Source organism: Pelodiscus sinensis, chromosome 27 (assembly GCF_049634645.1).
Source record: "Pelodiscus sinensis isolate JC-2024 chromosome 27, ASM4963464v1, whole genome shotgun sequence".
In the NCBI taxonomy this organism is placed as follows: domain Eukaryota; kingdom Metazoa; phylum Chordata; order Testudines; family Trionychidae; genus Pelodiscus; species Pelodiscus sinensis.
This window is the reverse complement of record NC_134737.1, coordinates 7,721,516-7,735,613: the sequence shown is the minus strand read 5'-3', so window position 1 is coordinate 7,735,613 and position 14,098 is coordinate 7,721,516. Positions and strand designations below refer to the sequence as shown.

The 14,098-nt window shown below is 45.8% G+C and overlaps 1 protein-coding gene across 17 annotated transcripts in view; it reads left to right on the top strand.

Moving 5' to 3' along the window:
* NFASC (neurofascin) overlaps positions 1-14,098 on the top strand; it is a 278,159-nt gene that overhangs the window by 81,383 nt on the left and 182,678 nt on the right. For 3 of the 17 annotated variants that reach the window (XM_075910498.1, XM_075910487.1, XM_075910496.1), the window contains exon 1: positions 8,394-9,725. The exons of the other annotated variants lie outside the window; for them this stretch is intronic. The gene's annotated coding sequence lies outside the window, so the exon portion shown is untranslated. Of the gene's footprint in view, positions 1-8,393; positions 9,726-14,098 lie in introns of those variants that run through there. 17 annotated transcript variants of the gene reach the window in all.

Sequence of the window (14,098 nt, the reverse complement as noted above, 5' to 3'; positions counted from 1 at the left end):
TCACTTTTCTCATCTCTTAAATGGCAAGGAAGGAAAAAAGCTCAGTGTTCCCCACCGAAGCTTTGCTGTCTAGGCTGGTGCAATTCTATTGGGCTGTACTGCAGGATGTAACCTGGGTTGATATTTTTTTTGGTGATGTCACAATATTTAGAGATGCTTTTTGTCACTCTGGTGTTGACATGTGCTATGAGGCTGAACTGATGAAGCAGGCAAGGTCTGTAAAATGCAGTGGAGCAAGGTTAGTGAATTGCGGGAGAAGGGGACGTACCGGGAGAGCGGAGCTGCTGCTGACTCTCTCCAGTAGGTTATAAATCAGTCTGAGTGGTGTCACTCCTGTGAGATCTGGGAGGACATCCAAGTCCCACAGCTTAAACTGAGGTGTTTCTTCCGACCTTTAGGCTATGTCTACACTACAAGGTTTTTGCGCAAAAACTGGTGGAGCGTCCACACCTCAAGTGCATTTTTGTGAAAGTAAATCGACAGAACAGAGAGCTTTTGCCGGTTTTGCACTACAGCTCTTGCGTAAAAAGGCAGGTGTGGGTGCTCCTCAGGGGGTTTTTGTGCAAGAAACCCCTATTGGAAAAAGCAAAGGTGCTCTGATGGCCATTGTGTGAATCAGAGCTTTCTTGCACAAGAGTGTGGATGTTCTCTTGCAACAAGAGCGCATCGCTTTTGTGATGCACTTTGAGGTCTGGACACGCTTTTGCGTAAGAAGTTTTTGCATCAGAACTCTGCTGCAAAAGGCTTCTTGTGCAAAAACCTACAGTGTAGACAAAGCCTCAGGTACAGAAAAGAGTTGTGTTGTGGTGTGTTTTTTTTTTTTTTTTATAATGGTGATTTCAGGAGTCCAGTTTGAAATCTCCAAAAGGGGCATGATTTTTCAGACCACTACCATTTCCTGCCCTCTGCTCATTCAAAGTACCCAGATGTCCAAAGTCTTGTAACGAAGAGGAGGACTTCTTTCATTCTGTTACATAGGCCATGTGCAAATCAGTAAGTTCCTAACAGTGGGGTTCACATGTCAGTGTGGGAAGGATGAGAGAATGGGTCTGGAATCAGGACTTTGGGTTTTGTGTTCGACTTTGCCACTAATTCAGTGTATGGTTTCTACCCAATCCCCTGGGTCAAGTCACTTAACCTCCACTTCTCCATCTGAACAATATGGGGGGGGAGGGGAGATGAGATACTTGACACAGCAGGGATGTGAGGCTTCATGCTGGAATTTTCAAAGGACCCTAAGGGACCTCGGCCCCCAAGCCCTCCTCAGCAAGAATGGCGCATCTGAGTGCGTGGGTTCTGCAGCACCTGCCACCCAAAAGTTGCAAAGTAACAAACCGATATCCTGGAAGTGACCAGCATGTGTCCTGGAGAGAGAGAGAGAGAGTAGCATCCTCCTGTTGCTTACCTGTTAACCTGTCACATCCTTAATTTACATGCAGTCTGCTTCAGCATCTCCTTTAATGAGTGATGCTTAGTGGTTTTGGTTAACTGGGGGCAGGGCTAGCGCTGCTCACTGCCCCCCATAGGAAGGGGATTGTCCAGCCCCGTGGGGCTCGTTATGGACAAGGGCTGCTCTAGAGGCACTAAAAAAAAAAAAAGAGGCACTAACTACATTGCTCAGGGGTGTGAAAAATCCACACCCCCAACTGACGTAGTTATACTGACCTAATCTCCTGTTGACAGGAGAGCTGCATCCATCAAGGCAGCTAAACCCCTTTGGTAGGTGGATTAACTACATCAGTGGGAGAAGCTCTCCCATCAGGCTAGCAGTGTCTTCACTTAACTGCTCTCTGTAGCGCTATAGATGGAAAAACCCTAAGGGTTGAAAAGTTTAGGATTTGCCCAAGATGCGTTTAGGGATCCTTGTTGGCTCTTGAGAGCCCTGACTCTGTCCTGGGAATGCACATAATGCACATTCAACTTGTGAAACTCCTTGCCAAAGGATGTTGTGAAGACCAGGACTTTAACAGGTCCAAAAAGATCTAGATAAATTCATGGAGGCTAGGTCCATCAGTGGCTATTTGTCAGGGTGAGTAGGGATGGTGTCCCTAGTCTCTGTTTGCTAGAAGCTGGGAATGGGTGACAGAGGTGGATCACTTGATGGTTATCTGTTCCATTCATTCCCACTGGGGCACCTGGCATTGGCCACTGTGGGAAGACAGGATACTGGGCTAGGTGCACCTTTGGTCTGACCCAGTCTGGCTGTTCTGACCAGAAAGCCACGTAAGAGTTCTAGTCTCAACCCCAACGTAGTTTTTAGTATGAAAGAGAATAAATCCAGGCAGCCTGAGTGGTCTCCTTGCAGGAATGCTGGCTGATACCAGTTGAAAGAACCGGTGGTCCTGAGGATGTCTCCATTCCTTGCATGTCCTTGCTTATGCCAGTTTGGATCATTGTAGCTGTAGGCTGGGGCAGGTTCTTGCTGTAACACATGCTAATGCTCCAGGGTGCTCACAGCATTCAAGTCTATCCCCTGGTGGTGACTGAAGCTTTCCAAAGCAGCGTGAGCCACTTCAAGGTGTGGATTTTCCAGGCCACATCCCATCAGTTGCCTCTTTCTGCCTGAGGTTTTAATTGAAAGACCATTTAGGAGCATGCAGTGTTAAATGCCAATGCAGAGGGATGGATTGCAGGGACTTGCATGGAAATAATTCCATCAGGAGATTCACTTAAGTGACCTATGGTACCAGGGCTAGAACGGTTTTTAAGTGATGCACTGCAGCTCATTAGTTGTCTGCTGTAAATCTACCTATGTGATAAAGGCTGAGGCCTTAAAACCCCCCATCTCTCTCCAGAGCCCTACGTACATGTCCAAAGCCAGGGTACGGCCAGGTAAAAATGCAAGTGAAGGGTTTTTTAGTTTCGCTGACTCAGTTCCCAGAAACCTCATTTTAAGTGACCCGAATGTTCCAAGAAAATCTATCATTAAGCCTGCTGGATTATGGGCCAAGAAAGGCATGTGATACTCTGCAGCTGCTGCCATCTGTCTATTGTAATGGGAATAATAGACATGCAACTAATGGTCTATAATCTTATCAAAAGGCTGGTGGTAATTTATGACAGCGGGGAACTAATGATTTGTCACCAGAACCGTACAGGAGAACATCTCGCAGTGTTCCACAACAGCAACACTGCCAGCATTCTTAACAGTCTAAAGGGTTTTTTTTAATCAAGCTAATATTAATATGACTGTATGAACGGGGAGATGGTCTATAGACCCTCTCATCTATAGACACTAGCTTTCAAACTCTATATTGCAGTTAAATGACCCAAACCTGTTTTAATACCTAAAAATTATTGCAATAACTTGATCTGGCATTCTCTTCCCCATATCTGTTGTAGTAAGTTGAGGGTCAGTAACATGGAGTTAGCAGGCCTAAGGCCTGCAACATGAAAACAGCAACAGGCCTGCAATCTAGAGAGCAAAACTTTGGTTTAGTAACAGGAGCCAAGAAAGAGGCCCTATTAATAACTATTAATAACTGTGTAATTGTGTAAGTTAGGTCGAGCATGGAAGGACACAGGGAGGCACTGGGTACAGACTGTGAGCCAAAGGGGAGTAATGAAACATCTTAATAAGAAATGTCTTGGTACAAAAACTCCCTAAAAACTAATGCACATACCGACCTAGGTTCAGGACCAGGTCGAAATTGACAGCATGAAGGATAGTAAGTAAGCCCCCCTTTCGTAAGGTGAGGGGTGGTAACTAGGCAACAGAGGGTGGTAACCGGTACGTAAAGAAATGATGTAAGTTGTTTGTACCTGTCTATAAAAGGACCCTGCAGAGGGTGCTCTCCGGCCGACCTTGGGGAGGGGGGGCGCACTAGGCGCCTAAACGGCAGGTGTCATTGCCTAAACTTACAAAACGCACAGTAGCTTAACTTTGACTAACTGCTGTTAATATCTGTTATATGGCAATAGGCCTGCCTGGTGTTGGTACCTTGTCAACGCGGGCCATAGTGCCCAGTGGCGTAACATTGTACCGATCTCTGTTACCAACTGGTAGAGCTTCGCATTTGACAGTAAACCTGCTCGATTGATTTCAAACCTTGCCTGCATTTGTCACTTCCGGGGCCTCTCCGAGATCTCTTGTGTTGACCCAAGTGCACGGGGCTTAACACTCTAGATAAAGGGAGTACCGATTGTTACGCACGCAGCCAAAAGTTTATCAACGAAGTAGAGGTCCTGTCAGGAGCGCGCCAGAACAACCCTGACCAGACGACGCTAACACTGACAGTCCAGACCTCTGAAGGTACCGAGGTACAAGAACACCGAGGTACGACATCTGTCACCCTCTACCACCCCTCGTCTATGCTTGTTGACTCTTTATAGGCCAAACCCTGGCTCCAATGAAGTTGGAGAGCACAGCCGACAGGCCTGTGGGTAACTAACCTGTATAGCATGTTTCATTCATAGGACTGGAAGTTGTACACAGTGATGTTCATTTTATAGATGGAGTAACTGAAGAACAGATTGCTTTTTGGCCAAGTTTTAAAAGTCCACTAGTTTTTGGGGTGCCTGATTTAAGACCATTGGGCCTGTCCTTCAAGGTTGCTGAGCACCTACAACCTTGCGTGAAGTCCAGTGGAGATGTAGTAATCAGATCTTTTGAAAATCCAGCCCAAGGGGTCTCCAGCTGGCCATGGAAACTTGGTGGGCGCTACCAAAACCTTAATCCTAAAATTGCATTTAGTGTCCAGGTGGTGGGTGATGTTGGTAGCCCTTTCTGGCCTGACTTGCCTAGCTCAGTGGTAGAACTAGAAAGCAAATTCGCCTGTCTGCCAATCCAGTGCTCAGTTCACAGGTCCACAACTGCTTTGAGTTTATACCCTCTCGCTTAACTGGTAAGATCCAAGATCTTGTCTGTCTATTATTTTTGAGATGTGTGTGTGATGCTGTATGCCTCCAACTTTTGTTGGAGTCTATGGAAATTGAGGCTACTTGGCCCCTTACGGTATAGGACTCAAACCCTACACGTGTAGCATATCCACAGCATGAACCATGGAACTGGAAAATACGTATGAGCCTCATTACATGAGTGGCATAGACAAAGCTACATGCCAAAGCCATTTTGCTAAGTACTGGGAAAATACACTGTTGCATAATATAGGTTTTATGAAACCTGTAGGACTTGACCAGTATGCTCCAGGAGTAATGAATTAGGGAGGAGATTACTTACTATTTGAGCCAACAAGCAGGTGATTTTAATAAGAAATGGATTCCAGTGATGACTTAAAGAATGATTCCCAGGGCTTCCATCTCTTTTGGGGGGATGCTGCATTCCACACCAGGTTTCAAAGTTGGTACCTAGCAACTGCAACCCCTCCAAGTCCAGTGAGAGCTGTTGGTTCTTGGCCGTATGTGTTTGACTATAGATGTAGGTTGCCTAATTTTAGGCGCAGAGGTTTGGGAATGTTACTTTAAGAGTTTTTGATCAGTGCCAGGTTAACATTAGTGAAAGCTGAATTCCTTTGCTAGGGGAGTCATGGATATTTCACTGATTGGCTGGGAGGGTGGGGAAGCACTAGGAAGGGTTCCCTAAGGAGGGAGGTGGAATCTCCATCCCTAAAGGTTTTTAAGTCTTGGCTTGACAAAGTCTTGGCTGGGATGATTTAGTTGGGATTGGTCCTGCTTTTAGTAGGGGGTTGGATTCAATGACCTCCTGAGATCTCTTCCAGCCCTAGGATTCTATGATAGGGGGGTTGTTAATCTGCACAGTAGAAATTCCCTGACCCCGTTTTATAGAGTATGGCTACTACACCAGACTGCTGGCTATTGTCTTCTCTGGTTTCCCTTCTCCAATTCACCCTGCAGCAGAGGAGGGATGGGAAGCCTGCTGCATCTTCCAGCTCTGATAGCTGTGCAACCTAGAGGAGGATTGCTTCCTCTGCAAAATCCCCCTCTGCCTCGCCTGGTTACACATGCCCGGAGCCAGGGGAGGATGGAGACTTTAATGGCATCTATTAATAGAGCATCATTTCCGTGCGGCATGGGGTAGGGTGCCAGCAGTTTGCATTAAACGCCTGGGTGGTGGCTTCATACTGTTGGTCCAATCCAGGACAGTGGCTCTAAGTCTCATCTGCTTCTACCAGTGTCCTGGTACAGTGAGGGTATGCTCTAACGGGTGTGCTGGGTCTCGATTCCATGGAGACACTGAAAGTGACTGTCAAACATGTTCTGGAGATCCAGGCAGTAGGAACTCTCCATGCTAACCAAGCAGCAGGCGGCGGATGACTTAACCCTGTCATGGCCACAGTTGTTAGAAGAAAACTACTAATCAAAGCCACTGGAAATAAATCTCCGTTAAGACCTCTCCAGCCTCACCATGGCCAATGTAGGATTGTTACCTAAAGCAGGGAGCAAGGAGGCTTCAAGTATAGGACAGTCAAAAGGTCTAGGTTCCGTTCCCACTGCTGTTGCTGACCCATGCTGTCATTTTGGGCAAGCCATTTAAACAAGCCTTGCCTCAGTTTCCCAACTTGTGAAATGGGGATAAGAGTAATTGCCCACTTGGCAGAGGTATTGTAGTGAATCGTTTTTTGCAGTCCTCGAAGGAGGGCCCTGTGACAGTGCAGCGCATTTGTTATGAGGGTATTTAAAAGTTATTAAATCTCCCCGTTGCCTGGCTCAGTTCAACATATGTTACCCAATTTGCTGTAAATCCCAGTTGTCAATAAAGGGGAGAAGCTTAGGAAATAAAATGAGCCCATGCCAAGGACAGTGATGTAACAAATGTACAGCAGCAGAGGTTGCTTGCCATAAAATAGCCAACTACTACAATGAACGGGACCTTTCGCATTGTCTACACACAGGCACATGGTGCTATTGATTCTGAACAGATGTTTAGGTGCTGGGCAGGCAGATGGAACCCTGAAATGTAATTACTTGACTTCCCAACATCCCTTTAGTCACTGTTCGTGGCTAAAAGTCTCCGAGGGGCAGCCATGTTAATCTGTATCTGCAAAAACAGAGAGGAGTCCTGTGGCACCGTAGAGACTTAGGCCATGTTTTCACTTCCCAGAAGAGCGATGCTAAAGACCCACTAAATCGAATGCTATGGGTACCCCTGTTGACACCAGAACTACTCCTCACAGGAGTAAGGGAGGTCAAGAGGAGCATTTTTCCCATTGACCTCCTGCTGTGAGGATGGCGCTGAAGCTCAGCATAAGGTACATCGACTACAGCTATCTTTTTTACATAACTGGAATTGCGTATCTTAAGCTGACCTTCAGCTGTAGCAAGGACCTGGCCTAACAGATTTATTTGGGCCTATGCTTTTGCGTGTAAAACCCACTTGATCAGATGAATTGGAGTGGAAGTTAGAGTTTGGGAGGAGAGAGGGTATATACATCAATAACTTCTTTCTTTTGTTCTTGGTTAGCCTCATTAACACAGGTCAAGGTAGATGTGGCTCATTCCCAGCAATTGAGGTGGGGATGTGAATACCAAGAGAGGGGAAATTGCCTTTGCAGTGCATTAACCAGTTAAGATCCTTGTTCAGCGCTAAGTTGCAGGGTGGTTGTATGCTCTGGTCCAGGTTCTGAGACCGGCTTTGATGCTGCGCTGACTGCTGGCTAAGTGAGGCTTTCCCTCTGCTTGGCACTTCCAAAACCCCCCTGCAGCCTTGGCACTTCCAAAACCCCCCTACTGTAAAGAGACAGCCTTCTCTTTACAGTAAACACGGGCATTTCTGATGGCAGCCAAGCAGGCCTGACTCTGGACTGAAAACGGTTCCAATGGTTAGGGACCTAAAAGCAGCACAGCACACTGTGCATTGCAGCCTTGCTATTTCGCCGCCTCAGTCTATGACAAACCTATAGCCACTTTTAACATCCGACTCTGGAGGCCACAAGAAACATTTTGGAGAGTTCATAGGCACTGTCTGCATATGTTAAGGCCTAATTATAGCCAGCTCCTGCCAGCTGGGACTCTAGCAGAGGAAGTGAGCTCAGGCACCGGGCCCACCACTGCGAGCTGTGGCTGCACAAGCCTGAACTTCCTTCTGGCACAGCCCTGTCAACACCAATTACCGGGCCGCTCAAAAATGTGAGCACTGGGGTGCTGCTGTTCCAAGCTCTGGCTCTGGTGCCGTGAGCTTCCTGGGAGCAGTGCCTTTTTGGACTGCTACTCTGCACCCTGGATCCTGAGTTCTTCTGTGTAAGCCTTTCAGGGCCACGAAATGTGAAGATGTTGGGTTTTTGCTCTGCTTATTGAGCTGGTGCAAAGAGGGTCTTGCCTCCCTGTCTACTTTTTGTGATGCCTGCCCAAGTGCAGGGCAGAGCGACAGGTGGAGAAAGTTAAGGGTGTGGTCAGCGGCTTTGGGTGCATATCCAGAGGGTCAAACCTTCCGGGGCTGGAGGAAAGGATCAGGTTTAGCCACTGTTTCTCATTGGTTTTTATTGTTGTGGTTGGTTGGTTTTGTACTCAGTGCATTTTTTTCTCATTGCAAACAAACCCTTCTTAATGGAGTTTTGTTCCCACTGTGATTCTTGTGGTGTGAATTTCCCTTGAACAAAGCTCCAATGATGCCAACTGTGATTCTGGTGCAGGGGGAGGTATGCCGGAGTGGGTGTTCTTTCAGATGAAAGCTTAAGACCTTGTAGCAATTTTCAGAGAGTCCTCTCAGCACCCCAGGGGGCAGGTAAGCTGTGTCTTCATCTTAGAGAGCTGAAGCAAAAGGAGAATTGACTTGCCCCTGGCTAAAGAGAACCAAGATGCAAATTTGGGACTTCCTGGGCTCTATGCTGAGTGCTAGCCGATGCCCCTCCGCCTTTCCCTGGCTATAATTTATGGCACACTGTGTGGCTTCAGAAAGACTTGTAACTCCTAATGGACAACCATCAATTCGTACCAGTGCTGTCCAGAAAGGGCAGAATCTCATGCCAACTTTTCTCATTTGGAAAGCAATGTTGGACAATATGGGGAAAAAACCCCAGAAGCCTGGAATGAACACCAGTGCCAAATGTGACCACTTGGTCACCTGTCTACATCACCTGTCCTCCATCTTTTACTCTGCTCAGATTCAAAAGTCCTTGGAGCAGAAACTCTTCTAGACAAGCATGAAGAGAAGAATGCTAATCACTTGGATGAGATCTTAGAAGTAAGCTTTCTAACAGCTTCAAGATACATACGTAATGGGTTTTTATTAGGCTCCTGTGTCTCACAGTTTATTTCATGTGTGTGTCACTTTGTGATCAATACTCTTGTCGATGTTGTCTCGGAACCCCTTGCAAGTTTCCATGGATACAGATGTGAAGTGACAGGTCCCCATTGTTTGCTTTGACCTCACAGTGACATCTTGCTCCCAGACATTCTCTCCAGAGAATAGGCTTGGGCTACTACTTTGATTTTGTTTTGTACCGTTGCATATTTTGACCCCTCTGCAGTCCGCTTCAGGATACAGGCAGATGAGACATCTGATGAGTTTATTCAGGGTGGAAACTTTTTGCAGGGTTGTCAGATGTGTTTTGGTGGCCAGGATAGTGAGAAACGTGCAGGGCCAACCAGGCAGAAAGGCAGCATGCAAGGTTAACTCCTTCACTGCTTCAGCATGGGAAGAACAAGGATGTTGACTTATTAAAAATCCATTCCTACAGGGCATGTTCAGCTGACCTGTTCTGTGGCAGAACCGGGCTATGCTAATAAAGTAGCATGAAGAAAACCTGTATTCTACATGCAAAATGACAGACTAACATTGGTACGAGTTACCCACAACATAAAATTCGGTGAGTTTCCTTAGTGCATTTAATTCTAAAGCATTTCACAAGTTGAAAATTAGATCTCATAGCTGTGTGAAGTAGATGGGTCTGCTGCCCATTCCAGTGGGGGAAACCACTTTCCTGTGGCTCCAAGACTGCATCCATCCCTGCTCCTCATCCTGGCGCTATAAAATTAACTTATTTCTCTGATTGGCCCAGGGAGATTTTCAGCTTCTTGCTAGCCAGGCAAACGTGATAGATGTGGGACAGACCATCAGGATTAGTCCTGAATGACCCAGTGTGGAAGAATACACGTGAAAGGCTGCCTCCTGTTTATTCCAGCAATGAAAATTGGTGATTGGAAAAATGAGCTCCTCTCTTATAACCAATAACAGCAATAATAAAAGCTCACTTAAAAAAAAAAACCCTCAAATTTATCCTGCAAGACAAACCAAAATTGCTTTTTCTTTTCCTTTTAAACAAAATAAACCTAGCGGTTGCCTTCAAATCTATTGGATTTTAGGGGTCCTGAAAACAGAATGGGGTCCATTTAACCTGGAGAGGCTCGACTTAGGGACATTTCTCCCTGATTCCACTTTCAAGGTGGCAGCTGTGGGAATGTTGGACTGAGCAAATCACCTGTGCTGTAGAATTTGACACAAGGGATACATTTTCCCCACTGTGAACCCTGGTACCAACCACCTGCTATTGATTTCAGTGGGTTTCATTCCTTCTTATCAAGCTTGGTCTAATCTCACATCTCTCTTCTTCTGTAACCTGAAGTCCTGATTGTCCCTCACCTGTATCCAGTGTAAACGGGGAAACAGAAGTTTCAAGGCTATTTCTCTACCTGACACCAGCAATGTACTGGCTGCCATTTGACGGATGCAAAAAGCAGTTCTCCATGGATTCTTTCTGTTCATAAGCGAGGGTGCCCTGCAACTGCACAGTGACACTGACAAATGCATGGCTGTCCCACTGAGCAACCCTGGCATGTGACACTATAGGAGGAAGCTTGCATGTTAAACTAGTAACGTGGGTCTGAAATCTCATAAGAACGGCCATGCTGGGTCAGATCAACGGTCCATCCAGCCCAGTACCCTGTCTGCTGACAATGGCCAATGCCAGATGCCCCAGAGGGAGAGAACACAGTGGGTAAACCTCACATGATCCCTCTCCTGTCACCCACCTCCAGAAAAACAGAGGCTGGGCTAAGAGCCATTGACGTACCTGTCCTCCATCCATCTAGCTCTTTTTTGAACCCTATTTGAATCTCGGTTAATGTCTAGTTGCTGTTGTAATACAAACCACCACTGATTGCCGTGAGAGTCTGCTCAGGCCCATATTTCCCATGTCCCTCTTAACAGGGGGTGCAGGGTGGGGTTGGGTGTGTTGTTTTGTTTTCTGAAAGATCTGCTCTAAGGATTACTTTGGGGATCTTTTCTGGCCTGTGGTAGGAATGGTGTCCCAAGTCTCTGATTGTCACAGGGATCACTTGATGATTCCCTGGTCTATTCACTCTCTCTGGGGCATCTGGCATTGGCCACTGTCGGCAGACAGGATACTGGGCTAGATGGACCTTTCGTCTGACCCAGTGTGGCCGTTCTTATGGTATGCAGGAGGTCAGACTAGATGGTCACAGCAGGACCTTTTAGCCTGTGAACACGCCCACATTTTGTTTAATTTTGGACTCACCTGTGGTTACTAGCGTCAGCGGGCGTTGAGTATCCAAGTGAGTGAATGTTCACCATGCTCGACTGGCAGTAGGTCTGGTTAGTTTAGTTTCTACATTCAGACCTTGCTTGTGTCTTGATGCTTTCTTTAATATTTCAAATGATTGAAGGGCTATTTTATTTTCACCAAAGTTGCACGGCTGGGGGGAAAACTTTGCCTGGGCCAAAGGCAGAAGTGGAGTTTGCTGATGTTGTTTGCATCTCTGAGATACTTCCATTGGCTTCTAGCCCAAAGACTTGATCTCCTTGTTCAACTGGACCACAGATGCTTCCATTCCCAACATCACTAATTTCCCAGTGGTTGGAAATTGGTTTAGGGTTGTTGGCCTACCCTCTTCTCATCATCCCCGTGCAAATAATCCAGATCAGTGAGGCTGGTTGTATAATTATCTCTGCAGCTATTCTGGGTTAATGAGAAATGCAGATAGAGTTGAAATGAAATCAGTTCATGGCAGCTACTACCATGCCCTGTGGTGGGAAGGGAGCAGGTTGTGTGTGCTGGTTGTTTTTAGACTTTAAACGGAATTTCATGGTGCCTATGATATTAGCTGTCACAAATAATGTGTTTGCCTCCCCCCTCCCCCAATCAGCTGTTTGAGGCTTAAAGTTACTAGAATGGTAATTGCCATGAAAGAGTAGCATTTACTGCTGTGTGTTGGGGGAGTTGCATGCATCCTTTTTCCTAAAGATAAGAATGTACCCCGAAGCTTGTAACATCAAACAAGCATGAATAACTAACACTTTAGGGATAGGAGACAGCTCCAGCGCCACTATTTTCTGTGTTTATTCTAAAATGTCAGGTTTTCAACCCATCTGATTCAGGGATGAAAACGCATCTTTGAGGCCACCTTCCGCCTATGGCAAGCGGGTGGTTTTATGCTTCTATTAAAAAAGTGTTGGCTGAAGTCTTTGGACCCTGAGACTTCCCAGGGAAGGCAATGCCTTTTCACTTGGGAAAATAGTCAGATTCCAGGAAGGGTTTGCCCCTACCCCTATCTAATCAGTAAAATGAAAATAGCATGTTAATAAGATGGTAATGGAGTTGCAGATGTCACTGGTCAAAACCTCACTTTAAGGTTTTTGTTTTTGTGTTTTGTTTTTTTAAATGGAAGCTTTATTTTTCCTTCTGTGTATCACTTCTGTTCTTAATTAATCCTAATCTCTTGCTCCTTCAGGGGGAAACTCTCCTTTTTTGTCCCCCCACAAAAGCCTCTAGTCAAGTTTGCACATGGTTCCCTAGGGAAATCAGGTTGCTTATAAGATGTATTTCATTTCCAGGCTTCATACAATTAACCTAACAAAGATTTATCTCCCCCCACCCTCTCCTCCCTTCCTTTCAATCTCTGTTTTCATAATTATCAGCAGAACTAGGAGGCCTATAGACCGTGGCCCATGTTTTAATTAAATTACCTCTTTGTTTTATGGTTTGTGGTGTTTAAGAGAGGAGAGTTACTGGTGTCAAAGCTTAACACACCATGCACAATTAAAGTAAGAAGAGCTAAGATCAAGCAAGAGGAGAGCTCAAAACAGGGCCTCAGGATCTTAACATTTGAAGGGTACAAAATCTGACCTGGGATGCACATGGACTTATGTTTTTGTAGTGGACCAAACCAAAGATCTGGTTTGAAACCACCTCAGTCTTTGGGATGTTAAAAAAAATCTCAGATACAGTTTCAGGGTGTGTGTGTGTGTGTGTGTGTGTACACACACATACACAACAATTTATATATAAAATACACATACATGTAGGGTTGCCAGATGGTTTCAACAAAAATACCAGACACTCTTGACATTACATCACAATCTATATGACATCTTATTTAGAAAGTACCAGACATTTATATTTTCTCATATGTTTTCAATTTGTTTCCCAAACAGAAAGCTCAAATACTGGACAGTCCGATATCAAAACCGAACACCTGGCAACCCTACATACATATATGAACTAGTAAGGCTGTGGAACCTTAGAACAGGGGTGGGGAACCTTTTTTGGAATGAGGTGAGGGTAGCTGACTCATAGAAGAATCAGTCGAGGGCTGCAGACAAGTGAGAAGCAAAAAAAAAAAAAAAAAGTCACTGACGTGGCCCCCAACTGAGACACAGACCCTTTCCACATTCTCCTCACAAACTAGGGCCTAGGGCAATTCAGGCTAGTAGATTTTTCTGGGTCTCCTTAGATTCTGGGGTGGCATCAGAAATCAGTGTGTGTGGGAGAGGGCTGCCAGGAAGCTGGCTTGAGGTGTGGGATCTTGGGGGGAAGAAGGATACAGGAGCCTTGGGGGTGGATCCGTGCAAGGTAGGGGCTGGCTCCACCTCTGGGCCGTATGTTCCCATGCCTACCTTAGACTAACAAAAATAGATAGTATCAGTTTTCATGGGTAAAAACATGCTTTATTTTTATATTATATATCATGAGCTTTCATGGGTAGAACCCACTTCCTGACTCCACTCCAGCTCATCTGATAATGTTAGTCTCGAAGGTGCCGCAGGACTACCCATTGTTTAAGTTACAAACCAACACAGCTCCCCTCTGAGATTATATAAACTAGAGACCACTTTAAGAGTCTGGTTTCAACCCCTTGTTTTATTCCCTTCCCTGTTGGATAGATGGTGAATGTTGCATATAAACTAGCTTCCTCCCCTTTATGGGGAAAATTTTAGAAGTAG